Genomic DNA, 15,625 nt, shown 5'->3' on the forward strand with positions numbered 1-15,625 from the left:
TAGAATTTAAAGGGCGGCATGGTGGCGCAGCAGGTAGTGTCACAATCACACAGCTCCAGGGGCCTGGAGGTTGTGGGTTCGATTCCAGCTCCGGGTGACTGTCTGTGAGGAGTGTGGTGTGTTGTCCGCGTGGGTTTCCTCCGGGTGCTCCGGTTTCCTCCCACAGTCCAAAAACACACGTTGCAGGTGGATTGGTGACTCGAAAGTGTCCGAATGTGTGTGTGTCTGTATTGCTCTGTGAAGGACTGGCGTCCCCTCCAGAGTGTATTCCCGCCTTGCGCCCGATGATTCCAGGTAGGCTCTGGACCCCCCGCGACCCTAAATTGGATAAGCGGTTACAGATAATGGATGATGGAGAATTTAAAGTTTATTTAAATAAAGTTTACATTTATTTTCAAGGATTTGTCCAAGTAGTAACAGGTAAAGGTTAAACTGTAGTGCGCAGACAACACGTCTAACATGCATGTGGATGGTTTTAGATGCTGGAGAGTTTCCTCTAGAGTTTTCTGATAAATAGCAGTGAATTCAAACAGGGTACATTTCAGATTTTGAGGCTGTATCAGAACAACTCTGCTGTCAAGAGATGTATTGAAGATCGTTTGTCGAATGTTTAGAATTTTATTGCATGATATTGTCTGTAATATAATATTATTCAGGACACATTAATTATAACTCAATGAACTGCTGTGTGCACATTTTGTACTCTAGGATCATCATGAAGTCACTGGTCAGCACTAGTCAGAAAAAAAAAAAAAAAAGTCTGAGGCCTTCGAAGAGGACTTTAAGAGCAGTGACAGAAAGTTATGGAGCAGTATTTTCAGCACAGAAAGCCCTAAAGCAGTCAAAGTGTTTTGAAAATAAAGTTTTATTGTTCTGCATGACTACACCAAGTTTTCTTTCTTGGGTATTTTCTTCTTATTTTTCATGTATTTCTCAGTTCACTCCATCTATTACCTTTTGGAAGAGTTGAAGTTGTTTTTCTGATCTAATCAGTCAGCTTCAGTACATGACCTCATTAGCATTTTTGTTGCTGAATGTAATTAACCTTAACAAAATGTTTCTGACATCCAGTGTGAAGGGGACAGGGTAAAAGTGTTCAAACTGTCTATTGATACCTAATTTAAGAAGGAATGACAATGTCCACAAACCTTTGCCCATATTATGTAGCTGTCGCTGGATTTCACTGACATCAGAAGTAGTCTGCTGCCATCTTGTGGAGAAAACTATTCAATGCAGAGCTGGATTTACTGCTTCTACAAGACTTCACTCATCAATAGTCAGAGAGATAGATCCCAGAGGGACAAAGTGTTACAGCAGCGCAGTAAAGAAGAGCAAAGATGTTACAGATGTGTACAGTGTATCAATGTGAACACAATGCAGAATATTAATGTCAATAACAACCTTCATTTCAGACTTCATTTCAGTAAAGTACAATGTATTTGACCTAAGCATTTAATATGAACCTGCATTTTATTTTTAATTTTAATTCAGTGTGTGTGTGTGTGTTTATCAGTGAGTAGATTGTTGTGTGCAGGTGCAGCATTAATACTCTTCTCCACCGGAGTATTTTCTCTCTCTGAAATCAGTATCCAATCAGTTTGTCAGCGACTTACTCACAAAACTGCTCCAAACCTCCCTCCCTCTCTCTATCATTCTCTCTCTCTCTCTCTCATTCTCTCTCTTTCACTCAGACACATACACACACACATACACACACAAACATACACACACACACACACACACACACATAGAAACAAACTCATTCGTCTTGAGACAGAGGTGGAGTTCTGTTCATCAGCGTCATTATTTTTGATAAATATGGAGAAAGAAGGAAATGTCGCCTCTGATTTGTCACTGTCAGTGTTTGATGATTTCCTCTTCTCTTTCTAATAAGGTCATAGTGAGAGTGATTGGCGGCTGCAGTGATCTCTCTCTCTCTCTCTCTCTCTGTTTGTTTCTTCAGTCTCTGGGGGGTGAAGAGGTAAACTTGGTTCTGCTGTTCAGTTGAATGGGCTGTGTGCTGGTCAGAGGGAGATGGACAGCTGTGTGACCCTCATTCTTCTGTTCTCTTCGATCACACTCACCACGGCTGGTAAGTTCATTCCATGGCATTTCAATGTAGAAGTATATTTGCGTATATTTTGTGGATTTTCTTACTGAAAACAAGTTGATACCTAGCACAATGAGAGCAGTTTTATGTGTTAAGTTTTTGCACGTGCTGCATACAGTTTCTATTTAGAGTTTTTACATTTTGTGAAATCATAAAATATAAACTGCACTACAGTTATGTTACGTTTTTAATATAAAAGTTTGTAATAAATTAATAAGTAAATAAATCATTTAAACATCAGTTAAATTGCTGAAATGTTTTTCTCTGTTGAGAATATACAGTTATTTAGAAATTCAACAAAAAACATGTCGCCTGATGGAGAAGCTCTACATCTTCTGTAACATTCTACCTGTGAAACTCTGAATATCATATTTCTTAGTCTATTATTATAATAAAACTGTTCACATTATTTATTGTCATAGAAAATCATTTTACATAAAAACATCTGCTTTAAAGTGCTTTACTTTTTAACAATCTGTAATTATATTTATTACAATATATAAATAAATAAACTTATTAAACTGGCTTCTCTCTGTCTCTCTCTGTCTCTCCCCATCTCTCTCTCTCTCTGTCTCTCTCTCTCTCTCTGTCCCTCTCTCTCTCTCTCCCTATCTCTCTCTGTCTCTCTCCCTCTCTCTCTCTCTCTCTCTCTCTCTCTCCTTCAGACAGTGTGAGGTTGGTGGGAGGTAGTCGCTGTGCTGGGAGAGTGGAGATTTATTATCGTGGAAAGTGGACAAAAGTGTGTATTTATCTGTGGGATATGAATGGTGCTGCAGTGGTGTGCAGAGAGCTGGGCTGTATGAATGCCCTGAACATTTCTAGTACTAGAATGAGTACAAGATCATCAATGAGATATGTGATGTGTAGAGGTTCAGAGCCGTCACTGCTGAGCTGTTCAGAGGGAGGGATATCTTCTTCAGAAAATGCTCGAGTGACCTGCTCAGGTAACTTGTCATTGATATAAATGAACATATTGATATTCGTGACACTGTGTGAGGACTGAAATTGAGAAATGTTTTGCTTTAATATTTATCGTTCCTGAATGTGATTACAGTCAATTCAAGAAACTGCATTAAACAGAAAATCAATGTATTAACAATAACATTCATTTCACTTTTTTCTCTCTCACACAATTCAGAATTGTTTAGATTTATTCAATGTTTGTGGTGTTTGTAATATTTATATACATAGGTGACAGACCCAGACTTACAGCTGGTCCTCACCAGTGCTCTGGAAGAGTGGAAGTGGCCAGTGGTAACAAATGGTCCACAGTGTGTGATGCTGGATTTGATCAGCAGGATGCAGAGGTTGTGTGTAGAGAGCTGGGCTGTGGGCGTCTTGTGAAGGTGCTGGGGGCAGCTGCTTTTGGCCGAGGGGAGGACCAGGTGTGGTCAGAGGAGCTTCAGTGTGGAGGAGACGAGTCTCAGATTTCCTCCTGTACAAAAACCTCAAGGAGCAAACGTGACTGCACCCATGCCAAAGACGTGGGACTGAAATGCACTGGTTAAGTATCAGTATTAACCTTGTAATAAACCTTATATTCAAATCAATAAAAATGTTTTTTGTGTATTAAAGATTATATGAAAGATGAATTGTATTTGTCCAGTCTCAAGGAGATCATGAGTAGCTAATCTCTCCGCTCTGTGTTCAGGTCACACAGGAGCTCGTCTGGAGAACGGCTCTGACTCGTGTTCTGGTCGAGTGGAGATCCAGTACCTCAGTGAGTGGGGCACAGTGTGTGATGGAAGCTGGGATATGAGAGCTGCCAGTGTCCTCTGTGGTCAGCTGAAGTGTGGGACTGCTGTGGCTGTGTTGGAGTCAGACTGGTTTGGGGAGGGGAGTGGTCAGATCTGGGCTGATGTGTTTGATTGTCAGGGGAATGAAACACACCTGTCACAGTTTCCCATTTGATCTTGGAGTCGAACTGCAGTCTCTCACAAACAGGACGCTGGAGTCATCTGCAGCAGTGAGTTCTCTGAATCGTGTACAGAATGTACATCTGAACATGTGAAGCTCTTAAAATTGAAGAATCTCAGTAAAGTTTTGATTTTGATCTCCTTCAGATTCTTCTCTGGCGTTGTATGAGGGGCGAGTGCGGTTGTCTGGAGGAAGAGAGTGTGAGGGGGAGGTGGAGGTGTACTTCATGCAGGACTGGAGAAGAGTTGTGTTTGAGTCCTGGAGTGTGTCTGAGGCCTCTGTGGTCTGCAGACAGCTGGGCTGTGGCTCTGTGCTCAACTTCTCTAGTGTCTCTCCATCCAGTCCTCAACAAACAGACGTGTGTGTGACAGACTTTAATTGTTCTGGGAGTGAAACTCATCTGGGGAACTGCAGCAGTGCAAAGGCAGTAAACTGCAGCTCCAGGGAACAGCTCTCCATCACATGCTCTGGTAAAATCACTGACATGTATCTGATATACAATAATCTAGTGATCGACTGATATATCGGCCGATTTTTGGCATTTTTTATATAATCGGCATCGGCCGATATATTAGCGCAAGAGGCCGATATTTACACAATGCACACAGACAATGCTGTGGGCAGATCCATCATTCTGGCTGTTAGACCGCCCCTTGCGTCCATTATGCCATCTTACAGACAGACATCATTGAGCACAAGTACAGGAGTACAAGCCTCCAACCTGTAGCTGCATGCTGTCTCATCAGAGAAAGTGATATGAATTATTTTCTCTTCTTCAGCTCTCACTATTTGTTACTGGCTGCTCTTTGTAACTTACACTCAATAATCTGCATCATAAACGACTGAGTGGATAGTTGTAACCTAGAGACCCAGTGTTATTTAGCCTCTTATTTCCCTCATTGGTCGGCGGCGCCTATAAAAAAATCACCCAGTGTTTTATCCGTCAGTATATCTCAAGTACTACAGGTCCAAAGTCAACAGTCAATGAACCAAATTAAAGCTTAAAGTCACTGCTTTTCGTTGATTTAATCATTTTATATAGGACCTCACGTGATAAATAAGTATTTTTGCTGTTACTGAAATTGTTATGAAATAATATTAGTGACAGTACAGATTTTCAGATTTTTCACGGCGCCATATTTGAGTAATGTGTAAATATCATACACCAATCAAACGGCCAGACTCTCAGGATCACGAAGATATACACTAAAATGTAGGACTAAGGAATTAAAGCCAAAAACATAAGATATTCAAAACATCCTCATCGATGACAAAACCGCTGCTGCTCGAAGCCTGAAGAGCAACACAAGTGGCTCACACACAAAGTTAGCACAGCAGCGCTTACCTTAGATAGTCCCCTTCAAAACGAGACTAAATCTGAGTCAAACTTCTCCGTCAAACCTTTCGTGAGTAATCTTCATGTTTGTGTCAAAAGTACTGTCCGAAAAAAAATAGTACACATTTTCAAATTAAGATATGATCCCCGTGGAGCCATGTCACTGCAGCGTAGTTTAGGCGCTCAGCTTTCCAACGACATGTCAATCAAGTCTGTAGACCAATCAGGGGCAGAGTTATGGCAGCGTGCACCCAAGGAGGCGGGACAAACACGCAGCAGAGCGCATATGTTTTCAGCGTCTAATAAACCCAGACACCGCGAGAGAGACTCCAACGGTTCTGTTTGACAGCTCCACAAACAATAATCAGTTTCAATGAAACTGTCAATGAACATGTTTCAAAGCTTAGTTTTTTTAATTACATTTCCCCCACTGAGAACATTTAAATACAGCAGGGGTGTGGGGGAGGTTGCCTTGCTCTACAGCCAATCAGAGTGCAGCTCTCGCCTTTTAACACGTCAGTCATTTAAAGGAAATCTGTAGTCGGTGAGAAACAAGTAAACATCAGAAATAAACTGCACTTGCTAAGGAACAGGAGACGAGTTTCTCATAGAAAGTAAAGAAAAACATTGTTGATGTTGACATTAGGTCTAGACAAGATATATACACTGTATTTCTGCAGTAAAAGTAATAATTTTCCTTATAGAGAGCTTGGGGTCTAAAGAGACACTTGGAGAGGTCATCTGTCCACTGTCTGCTCCAGCTTCAATAACTTCAAATCAGTAGGAGGTATCAACTCCAAATTTTACCTGGTGAAAGTAGACCCCTGGAGACACAATTTAAAAATAAAAAAGTAAAGGGACTTCAATTTATAGTCATTACCATTTTTTTTTTCAAAAATAAGATAGGCGCCTACATTTTTTTGTGGTTTTCATAGGTTTTTGACCACTTCATATATATTTCAGGACCTCTGAATTGTTTCATTTACACATTTGAAGGGGTTTCTGTCCATCAAAAAACCCATATCAGTTGATCACTACAATAATCAGTGATGTCCATTTTAGGAAAAAAAATATATACATTTCTACATATTACATTTTATTTACAATGTTAACACCCTTTAACAGTTCAGTTTAAAAACATTCTTTTATATATATATATATATATATATATATATATATATATATATATATATCTGTGTGTGTGTGTGTGTGCGTGTGTGTGTGTGTGTGTGTGTGAGAGGTTCAGTTTAAAAACATTCTGACATTTATGTGTGTGTGTGTGTAGGTAAGTTTAACTCCATCAGACTGGTTGGTTCTGGAGGAGACTGTGCAGGAAGGCTGGAGGTTTTTCACAGTGGATCATGGGGGACAGTGTGTGGTGACTTGTGGGATATTGAGGATGTGCAGGTGGTGTGCAGACAGCTGCAGTGTGGAGTGGCCCTCAGTGCCCCGGTACCAGCCCGGTTTGGACCTGGAACTGGACCCATATGGCTGAATGAGGTGCAGTGTGAGGGGAATGAGACGTCCCTGTGGAACTGCAGATATCAGCTGTGTGAAGAGGATGAATGTGGACACAAGGAGGACGTAGGGGTCGTGTGCTCAGGTAAAGTGAAATCAATAAAGTTAACGTTTATACAAGAAAGAGATGTTTAATAAACTTTTTATTTTTATTTTTTTTTTTGTAACAAATATTATGATTTATAGTTTTAAACATAGTTTAATATACTGTTTAATTAATGGATAAATGAACAAATAGAAGTTCTTAAAACTTTCAAAAATATATACTTTGAAATATTTTATTTAAATTGTAACACTAGACTCAGTTTAACTCATTCTTCTCCCACCAGAGTTTAAAGAGATCAGACTCACTGAGGGCTGTGAGGGGAATCTGGAAGTGTACTACAATGGAACCTGGGGGAATGTGTGTGACAGTGGAATAGATGAAGAAACAGCGAGTTTAATCTGTCAGGAGCTGAACTGTGGAAGAAGTGGGACTCAGAACCAAGCAAAAGCAAGAGTGGAGTCAGCTCCTGACTGGCTGGACGATCTAAAATGTAGGAAACATGACTCCACTCTGTGGAACTGTCCGTCTTCCTCCTGGGGAAAATACAAGTGCAGTGATGTGGCTCACATTAAGTGCTCAGGTAAACAGCTTATAATAATAACTTAACTGCTGACATCAATAGAAAGTGTAGAAATCTGTTTGTGTCAGAATGTATGATGTAAACATGTAATTCTGGAGTTAAATGTAAAAAAACAACAACTTTTATTTAAAATAAATTAATAAAAATGTTTAATGCATTTCCCTTATAGAAAAGGAGGAGCCTCTTGTGCAGCGAAGCCATTTGAAATGTTCCTCTTCTCCCTTTCAGAGAAAATGCTCAAGTAAGTACTTCATCACTTTGTTCTACACAGAGTGAAAATATTTATTGTACTTAATGTTTTTACTGACATTCCTCATGTGTTCTGTGTGTGAATAGAGCACCTGCCTCTCAGACTGAGGGGAGGAGAGGGAAGCTGCTCTGGGAGACTGGAGGTGTATCATAACTCTCAGTGGGGGACAGTCTGTGATGATCTGTGGGACATCAGGGACGCTCAGGTGGTCTGCAGGCAGCTGGGCTGTGGTCCGGCGCTGAGGGCTGATGGGAGTGCTGGTAAAGGGACTATCTGGCTGAACAGAGTGAAGTGTAGAGGGAATGAGATTCACCTGTGGGACTGTCCTCATTCCCTGAGGAACCACACTGACTGCTCCCACAGACAGGACGCTGGAGTCACCTGTGAAGGTCAGAGGAGACGACTAGAGTTTGGAGTTTCTGAATTTATTCACAACTTTTTTACTCCTGTTTTAATAAAGCTGCACCTAAAAGTGATTATATACACTTTAGTTACAAATATGTAATAATATGCAGTGCTTAAATTGTAGAAAACAGAATGAGAATTGTCAGGAAAAGCTTTATTTTGATGAGTTTATATTTGAATTTCATGTTTTGTTTTTGTATTTACAGACAGATCAATACCTGCCACCACTGCATTCACCACAACAATCATCACCTCCATCACCTCCATCACCACAGGTACGGCTTTTGTATCTTAGGTCATTTTTAAATGTTTCTGAATAAGCTTGTTATTGTTGAATCTTTTCTGTATCTTTATTTCCAGTTGGTCAGTCAGGGACAACAAACAGCCCTTTGAAAGCTTCTTCACCTGATGTTCCGTTAATTTATTCAGTGTCTCTCCTGGTGCTGGGAGCCATTCTCTTCCTGGCCTTAGTGCTTCTGTTTGTGCTGTTTTATCAGAACAGAGTGCTCAGGAGAGGTATAGAGATAAATCTACAGTCCACTTTCTCTACAATCTCTAAACACCCTTCAGTCTGTCATCAGTCTTCTCTTCTACTGAACTGGCTCCATGTTTCTCTCTCTCTCTCTGTCTCACAGTGCTCTCTAAGAGGAGGCGTAAGACTCTGACTGAGGCAGTGTATGAGGAGATCGACCGCAGATACATCACTAAAAGAATCGACTCCACTCAAAGAGGTCAGTGATATGCTTTATTTTTATTATTTTATTGTCTAATATAGCTTCCTTTAGTATATTAATGATAAAAAAGTAGTTAAATGACATTAATGTACAGTTAGAGTAGATGTACTCAGCTCAAATCTGCTGATAAGCATCTAATAAGAGCTTTAGTTAAACTGTGTAATTCCTGTAAAGCTTCCGTTTCAAACAGAAACCACACAGCTGCAGGTGTTTGACAGAGAGAGCAGGAAAGGGGTGTAATACTGTGTGTGTGTGTGTGTGTATGTGTGTGTGTGAGCTTGCCAGTCATTGAGTGAGCATGTGAAGCAATAGAGTTAGTAAGGGAACAATGAGGGACAGAGAGAGAGAGAGAGAGAGAGAGAGAGAGAGAGAGAGAGAGAGAGAGAGAGAGAGAGAGCGTTCTAAACCTTGATTCGGCGAGTAAATGAATGAGTGAACAATTGACGGTACAGGTGAGTGGCTGACTACATTATCAAGTGAGAGACAGAGAGTGATAACAGAGTGAAAACTGACCCAGAGAACAAGTGGCTGAATGAATGAGTGACTGCTTGATGAATGAGGTGCAAAGTGTGTTAAGTGGCTGACTGTGGGAGTAACCCAAGTGCACAGAAAATTCACCAGTGTTAAATCAACACTATTAGTGTTAAATTAATATGGTTAAGGTAATTATTTAACACTCTCAGTGTTAAGTTAACACTAATAGAGTTGATGTAACACTGGAGAACTTTCTGTGTGAACAAATAAGCAACAAAGTGATAAAGTGTGGCCAGTTGACACTGATTGTGTTAGTGATTTGTAAAAACAAGTGAGTGACAGACATTTGAGAAATGACCGACTGAGATGACTGAGTTACCAAGTTAATGACCAAATTACCAAACAAGTGTCGAAGTGTAAACCAGAGCCTGACAATTATATATATACTGTGTTGGGTAGCTTCATTTAGTTTTAGAGACAAAGCAGCAGTGTAATCCTCTTTATTTCAACTTTTACCACAAACATGTTTTTACTCAAGTGTGAGCAAGTGTGTAAATGAGTGAATGAGTTAGTAAGTGAGACAGTGAATGAGTCTAAGGCTGTGTGTGTGAACAATGAAACTACTTCCTTTCCTTGATTTTGTCAGATATGAGGCTATTATTCAGTGAAAAGTACTGATAGAGCTGAAAGGCATGTGGACCCTTAATGGAACTAGATCAGAAAAACCCATTAAAAGTGTGTAGTAAAATACATTGTCTGACAGAGAACATTATTAAGTCATTCAGAGAGTGAGTGTGTGAATCAGTGAATGTAAATAAAAAAGTTTAAAGGATAATGTTTATGACCCTCAGAACACGCATTGAACAACAGAGCTACTGGAGACCTTCACAGTAGGGGATCCGTGTAATGGTCTTTGATGAAAGTAATATCTTCAATTAGGTTTTTACCGCAGAGAAAATGTAATCTGTTACATATCATCACTATCCAGTTAAAACATGTATCCCTATGTTTTGTGGATTTTTAGCACACCATTTGAACACAGCAGGTGTCCTTCACATTGTGTGAAAGGTTCATGATGAATGGACCAATAGAAATGCTCCAGAATTACTTGGAATAAAATCTTTTTTATATTGAAAGTAAAGAAGGTTTATTCCTTCTCCTGTAAAGTTACTATTTTGGGAGATAAATGTTTTCACTGGACAGCATTGACATGTATCATGACCATACTTCTCTAACAGGACGCGTCCACTCTGAAGGGCAGTATTCGGCTTATGAAGATGTGGATGAGAACATTTTCTCAGGTTACAGAACTTCAAACTCCATTCCACTAACAGATATTTCAATCACAATATAGAAATGATGACTTTATTAGTGTTTAAGCCATGGTTTTAAAAAGGACTACAGTATTCTCAAATCCATTAGAGGACACACATTTGTTCTTTGAGTTTCTGTTCTGCTGGTGTTTGTGATTTTAATAACTGTTACAGTTTGTGTATAAACACAGTGTAAGAAACAGTGAAACAACATTAAACTGACCACTAAATGAACAATACTTCCATATTTTAGAATATCAAAATAATTCCTAATGGTGTGTATTTATTGAATGTCTAAATTGTACAGAATCATGAGTAAATTCATTCTTTTCAATTAATGTCTCTTTACAGTTCTGCAGAGTTCAGTTCAGTGTGAATTTGAAGGACATTGTACAAACCTCAGAACTAAACATCATCACTGGTAGAGATTAGACTGTGAGGCAGGTGTTGTGGCTATAATTTTAACACTGATCAGTTTTTAGAAAACCTTTTTAAAAACACTCAAGTAAACAATCCCAGTTCTCAGAGGCTTGATTCTGGAAGGTGATTCTGAATGTGTTTCATAGCTGCTCTGCCTTCTCTAAACAGGAAGTATCAACTCTGAAACACAGCATTCAGGATATGAGGATGTGGATGGGGAGCATCTCTCAGGTGAGAGAACAAGAGCGTGTGAGTTTCAGGCATCTCTTTTTAAATTATTAATAAATAAAAAAAGAGAGAGAAAATAACACTGAACAAACTTGATTTTTTAGCTATAAAGTTGTGCTTTAAAGGCTCTCTAAATTAGTATTTTTTTAATGAAATAAAAATCGCTCTTTTTGCAGCAAAGTCTGTGACTGGAGTAAAGACAGAATATTATGATGATGTCACCACCTCCAGCGGTCTGATAGGTGGGTTCCTTTATTAATGAGTCCTCTGAATTTATCTTTGCATTAAACAACAGTGTAAAACTAGAAATGCACTCTTAGTAAAGTTCGTTTTATTTTATTTTCATGTAACAGCTAAAGAGGACACAGCAGACAACTATGATGATGTCATCACTGCTGGACAAATCAATAGTGCAGCAGGTGTGTTTGTGAATCTGTTTTTAGTTTAAAATGCAGTAGAAATAAAGAGGTTAAAAAGTCATAACAAGAAAAACGAGACATTTCTGTGGCATAAATATATACTAAGTTCTTGATTTTAAATTTATTTAAATAAGGAAACCCAACATATAATGAATTGCTAATGGTGCTAAGTGCTAACACTAGCAACTTTATTCCATAAAAATACAGTGTTCTGTGATTGAGTGAAAATGCCTGTGTAAATACTTATGTCAGAAATCTCCTGAGGTTCACAATGTGATTTTCCACTCTTTTAATGTGTTTTGGTGCAGAGGACGTATCAGAGGGTTATGATGACATCATCAGTGCTGATCTGAACTCAGTTGAAGGAGCAGGTAGGACTTGTAATGGAGCAACATGGTAATCTCCATGAACACAGTCCCTGATGATACTGAGACTGATTTAATGACATTTATCTCTACATTTGGACAGAAGATGTAACAGAGAACTATGATGATGCTGTTCCCACTGAACCAAGCTCCAACATCGACACAAGTAATGTTTCCTTCATGTTCATAAATAATGTTAAAGTGAAGCTTCAATACAGTTAAAAAATCGGGTTTGTTTCTTATTGTTATCATCGATCTCTTTGTTGTTGTAGTGGACACAGCCGATAACTATGACAGTGTGATCACTGCTGGACATGATGTAGGAGAGGAGAAAGGTGAGTGATGTATCTTACTGACTTTGATGCTCTAAGCACAGTCTGTGTGAATCTTTCTGAGTGAGAAGCGTGCACTTCTGTAATTCTTCAGTAGAGTTGTGTTCATCTAAACAAGAGCAACAATGAAACTAGGCAAGCCTAGTTTAGCTGGACCTCCATTAGCCACTTAGCCATTGTCACAGAGGTTTTTCTGGCATTTCAAAAGCAGGAAAGCCCAAAATACATACCCTTGTCACTGGAAGGTCTAGAGAGACTTTGGTGCTTCATATCAATGTCTTTGTTTAAAATAATAACAAACTATAACAATAGATTATCTTGTCAGTTGCTGACAGTGTGTGATCATGGAAAGCCTGTTATTTTCTGTTCAACAAAGCTACAAAACTGAAGCAGAATGTTGTGATGACATTAAAGCAACTCGTTTACCAGAAAGCAACAAGATAACGTTTTAACATTTAAGTTTTTGAACATTTATAAAACCAAGCACATTAACATTTGATCAACCAAGTAATCTACACTTGATAAAGGAACAGTGCATCACTGGGAACTAGATATTTATTACTGACTTACATTTCTTTAAGGGTCCGACTGATAAAACAGTGCTGTAACTAATTCACAGCCTCGTTTATTTTGAGTAACACCTCGCTCTGGTGTTCTGACTTTAATAATCCGGAGATTCCCTCGTTTTAGTGTAAAGTTTAACAAAAAGCTGTGCAGATGTAATTTAATCACAGGGGGGATGTGTCCATGTATTTGTGGCGTTATAGGGACGGATAAGATGACTTTCTGTTTGTTAAACATACAGTAGAAAACAAAAGGCTGGGTCACAGAAACATCTCCAAACATAAAAAAGAGACTATGATAAATATTATCTCAACAACGTTCAACGCATTTCTGTTTGAGGCTCCAGTAAAACACTGAGCTGCACCACGGTGGATGGTGGACCTACAGATCTGAAGCAGTGTGGCCATGTCCCAATTTAGCTCTCAACACTCTGTCCCCTTGAACATGCATTTTTTAGGTCCCAAAAAGAGTACTTGTCCAGGGAAAAGAGGACCCCTTGTCACCACCGAACGGTTCCATTTATAGATCACGAACTGGAATGTGAAATATGGCTGAACTAACAACAGACGGTGTAGTAAAATACAGCCGAATTAACAGTTCCTACTCACGCCTGCACGTTTCATCATTAGGAGTCAGTCAGTCAGTCAGTAAGAGTATATACCTCTTCTAGGCCGGCCCCGCAAAAATCATTAATGCAGCACAGCTGTTTTATTAGAACTGGAAATAATTAAACCTCTCTACATCTGTCCGTGTTCTAAACATGATGAACCTGGTTTCACAGACTGTACAAAAGTTTAAGAAGGAAATAATAGAAGTCATTTGTCATACGTTTATAGAACATGCAGTTCCATGTGAGGATAATATTTTTAGGTTAAAATTAACACTCATCACTGCAGCATCTTATACACAAAAAAACAGCTTTAAATATATTTAATGAATAAACAGATGCTAACCACAGAAATATAAAGAGAAGCTTTTTCTTTTTGTATCATGGTTTAAACACAGTATCAGTGTCTGAGCGAGTTGTGTGTTTTCACTCAGTGATGGGTGGAGTTGTTGGAGTGGGAGGAGAAACTTCATGTTCATTGTTAAAAGCAATGAGCAAAAGTCACTAATTTGTAACAAAGATTACAGGAAATTATTCATTATATATTTTTAAATATAAAACTAATCATGTCTGTTGTGACCAGAAATATGGAATAAAAAAGTTAAAAGGTCCATTTTGGTTTCAGTTTGACTTTAATAAACATCCTGAGCTGCAGGCTGCAGGACTAAACAGAAGCTACACTGTGCTGTATCACTGTGTCTGGACTTTGCTGGAAGACAACACACTATTGAATGATGAGTTACAGGAGATAAATGTATTGATTTTACAGACTATGAAGATGTGGGGGAGGAGCCTCAGACAGAGATGAATCATGTGACTGAGAGACCACACCCAGTGTCTTTCCTCAGGAAACTGCAGTTAAACCTTTTCAGACGCAACAAATGATTTTATTTTATTATGATTTTGAGAATTCTCTGCTCTACTCTTCTCTATGTGCTGAGCAGCAGTGGACAACTGGACACTTGATATCTGTAAATCTGTCTATCTGACCCTGTGTCTCAGAAATGATGTGTTACAGAGGATTTAAAGGATGCCACTGCGCTTTAGTTTGCTTTACTATCTCTGTCAGAACAGAAAATACACAATAAAAATGTCATTTTATCATTTTATGTTTCCTCTTTTATTTTTAAAGAATTTATTGTGATTTTTTGTGAACCCTAAAGCATCAACAACAGTTTGCCATCACTGTGAAAGAGGTCCCATCCATTTGTGTAAATTAAAAGTGCAACAAACAAAAGGGAATAACTGAATAAATGAGAAACCCACTGTTTTCTGACACATGTAATTTATTACTAAACTAAATAATAAACAGTGGTGCAGCAGGGAGTGTCGCAGTCACACAGCTCCAGGGACCTGCAGGTTGTGGGTTCAAGTCCCGCTCCGGGTGACTGTCTGTGAGGAGTTTGTTGTTTCTTCCCTGTGCTCCAGTTTCCTCCCACGGTCCAAAAGCACACACTGGTAGGTGGATTGGCGATTCAGAAGTGTCCATAGGTGTGAATGTGTGTCATCAGAGGCAAACCTTGGCTGTTGTATGTGCATATGCACCCAACAACAGCTCTACACATAGTCTGTGGATCTAAGGAAGGCATATTACCATGTTCCTCGATATATTCTATGCAGGGTTGAAAAAATAAAAAGGGCACCTAGTCCATGACACAGGCCCCCACTAGTTCACCAACACCTATGATGCACCATGTACTATAAAAAAGTTTTCATATTTGATTTGTTTAAGTTTAACATTGCATTATTAGGAAATGGCACCAACTTTGGGAAAGCCTGCCCCAGGAGGGGTGTTACAAGGCCACTGCATCAGGTTTTCTCACTTGGAAAGGCATCTGAGAGGCCACTTCAGAAGTTTTTTTAATTACAAAGTGTATGTCGAACTTATCCTATTGTGGATGCAGCTATAGGGCAATATTTAACATTTTAACCACTGACGAAGCTTTCATTAGGACACTTACCCACGTTCTCTTTGATGTAGTTGCACCCTTTGCATGACATTTTCTT

At 39.1% G+C, this 15,625-nt stretch overlaps 1 pseudogene; it reads left to right on the plus strand.

The window, feature by feature from the left end:
• The first annotated feature begins 1,969 nt into the window (after positions 1-1,969).
• Positions 1,970-14,696, plus strand: LOC136694734 (antigen WC1.1-like; annotated as a pseudogene).
• The last annotated feature ends 929 nt before the right edge of the window (positions 14,697-15,625 follow it).

The sequence above is a fragment of the Hoplias malabaricus genome, chromosome 4 (assembly GCF_029633855.1).
Source record: "Hoplias malabaricus isolate fHopMal1 chromosome 4, fHopMal1.hap1, whole genome shotgun sequence".
Lineage (NCBI taxonomy): Eukaryota > Metazoa > Chordata > Actinopteri > Characiformes > Erythrinidae > Hoplias > Hoplias malabaricus.